The sequence below is a fragment of the Glandiceps talaboti genome, chromosome 9, assembly GCF_964340395.1.
Source record: "Glandiceps talaboti chromosome 9, keGlaTala1.1, whole genome shotgun sequence".
NCBI classification, from domain to species: domain Eukaryota; kingdom Metazoa; phylum Hemichordata; class Enteropneusta; family Spengelidae; genus Glandiceps; species Glandiceps talaboti.
Window position 1 is genome coordinate 25,971,893 of NC_135557.1, and position 3,221 is coordinate 25,975,113.

A 3,221-nucleotide genomic window follows, 5' to 3' on the forward strand; every position below is an offset into this window, starting at 1 on the left:
CTTCAAATGAACTGTTTGTTTGTTTGTTTGTTATAATCTGTGTAGATAATCAATTAACCTACTTCTACAACTTAATTACATTTGAAATAGCACTATTACAACCAGTAACACTGAAGTAAAGCACTTTCTCTATGTGCTACACTCGTTTATAGCATTCATATTACAAGTAACATTGAAGTAAAGCACTTTCTCTATGTGCTACACTCGTTTATAGCATTCATATTACAACAAGTAACATTGAAGTAAAGCACTTTCTCTATGTGCTACACTCGTTTATAGCATTCATATTACAACCAGTAACACTGAAGTAAAGCACTTTCTCTATGTGCTACACTCGTTTATAGCATTCATATTACAAGTAACATTGAAGTAAAGCACTTTCTCTATGTGCTACACTCGTTTATAGCATTCATATTACAACAAGTAACATTGAAGTAAAGCACTTTCTCTATGTGCTACACTCGTTTATAGCATTCATATTACAACAAGTAACACTGAAGTAAAGCACTTTCTCTATGTGCTACACTCGTTTATAGCATTCATATTACAACAAGTAACACTGAAGTAAAACACTTTCTCTATGTGCTACACTCATTTATAGCATTCATATTACAACAAGTAACACTGAAGTAAAGCACTTTCTCTCTATGTGCTACACTCATTTATAGCATTCATATTACAACAAGTAACACTGAAGTAAAACACTTTCTCTGTGCTACACTCATTTATAGTATTCATATTACAACCAGTAACATTGAAGTAAAGCACTTTCTCTATGTGCTACACTCATTTATAGCATTCATATTACAACAAGTAACACTGAAGTAAAGCACTCTCTCTATGTGCTACACTCATTTATAGCATTCATATTACAACAAGTAACATTGAAGTAAAGCACTTTCTCTATGTGCTACACTCATTTATAGCATTCATATTACAAGTAACACTGAAGTAAAGCACTTTCTCTGTGTGCTACACTCATTTATAGCATTCATATTACAACAAGTAACACTGAAGTAAAACACTTTCTCTATGTGCTACACTCATTTATAGCATTCATATTACAACAAGTAACACTGAAGTAAATCACTTTCTCTATGTGCTACACTCATTTATAGCATTCATATTACAAGTAACACTGAAGTAAATCACTTTCTCTATGTGCTACACTCATTTATAGCATTCATATTACAACCAGTAACACTGAAGTAAATCACTTTCTCTATGTGCTACACTCATTTATAGCATTCATATTACAACAAGTAACACTGAAGTAAATCACTTTCTCTATGTGCTACACTCATTTATAGCATTCATATTACAACAAGTAACACTGAAGTAAATCACTTTCTCTGTGTGCTACACTCATTTATAGCATTCATATTACAACAAGTAACACTGAAGTAAATCACTTTCTCTGTGTGCTACACTCATTTATAGCATTCATATTACAACAAGTAACACTGAAGTAAAGCACTTTCTCTGTGTGCTACTCTTGTTTACAGCATTCATATCAAGTGTAAAAGTACACTGTTTCAATTGGTTTATTTGCAAGCTTAGCATGTGGCCTTTCTAATGTGGTCAATTAGCAAATGAAACGGTATATGTTAACATTTGACATGGATACTATAAACTATTGTGATACATACAGAAAACACTTTACTTTGGTGTTTTGGGTTGTACTAACAATTAATGTCATACAGAACATTTCTCTCAAAAAAACTGGAAGTCAATTTTAGAAAAAAATGTTAAAGAACTGGTTATCAATAAAAACAATTTGTCAGTCAGTAAAGGTATATTATACAATAAGTTTGAAGATAAAGATGACATTTTCAAAAGACTTTAAAATGAATTATTTTTATATTTACTACATCATTAATTTTTTTTCTAATTTTCATTTTTTTTTGTTTTTTGCCGAAGAACAAGATACAATGTTACCTTTGCTAAAATTTGACACCGAGAATTATAAATGTGAAGAAATCTATAAATATACTATCAATAACAAATGAGTTTATTAAAATGGCACAAGCGGAGTTTATAAGCTTTTTACTCAAATGAAAATACTTACATCGTAACCTCGATTAAACTATTTAAAATGATTTTAATGTCAATGTATGTCTTCTATACATTACACTTATTGTTAAATAGTTGACGACACAGGTAATGGCTAAGTGTGCTTCAGTAATTAGAATACTGTGAGTACCTTTTAATTACAAGTTATGGTTAAGTATACATCAGTAAGTAGAATACTGTGAGTAACTTTAATTGCAAGTAATGACTAAGTGTGCTTCAGTATTTAATACTGTGAGTAACTTTGATTGCAAGTAATGGCTATGTGTGCTTCAGTAAGTAGAATACTGTGAGTAACTTTAATTGCAAGTAATGGCTAAGTGTGTGCTTCAGTAAGTAGAATACTGTGAGTAACTTTGAAATACGCAACATAAACTACACCCAAATACTTATAATAAAACTCAGCATGTGTCCCAAGATTAGTCCAAAAACTGTATAACAAGCTACAGAATCGGTCCAACAACTGTATAACCACCTACAGGATCAGTCCAACAACTGTGTAACCACCTACAGGATCGGTCCAACAACTGTATAACCACCTACAGGATCGGTCCAACAACTGTATAACAACCAAAAGAACTGGAAACCAGGTCTTGAAAGTAATGGACTAAGTTTAGCAATGATGTAAGATGACACAACTGGTTCCACTAAATATAGGGAAATTGATTATTTTATTGAAGGGCATACTTATTGGAACTAGTTGTGTCATCATGTGTTATTATTATCCTATGAAATATGCATAATCCATTTATACATTTCATACAAATAATTCTACATAAATCTGGGAAATATTCTAAAGTTAATTTTTATCTACTAATCTATTTTTTGTTTTAAATATCTCATGCAATGTTTTACAAAGAAGTACAAAAAGCATCATTAAAATATTTCCTTCATCTGTACCTAGTACCTGGATGTGAACGGTATCTACATGTACCTATACAAGTACCTGGGTGTAACTGGTATCTACATGTACCTATACAAGTACCTGGGTGTAACTGGTATCTACATGTACCTATACAAGTACCTGGGTGTAACTGGTATCTACTTATACATATAACAGGCTTACATAATATAGAAAGTCACTGTTTGTCTAATTCTACATTCCTAACCACACAGTCAAAAATTTTCCATTTTATACCTCTGGAACACAA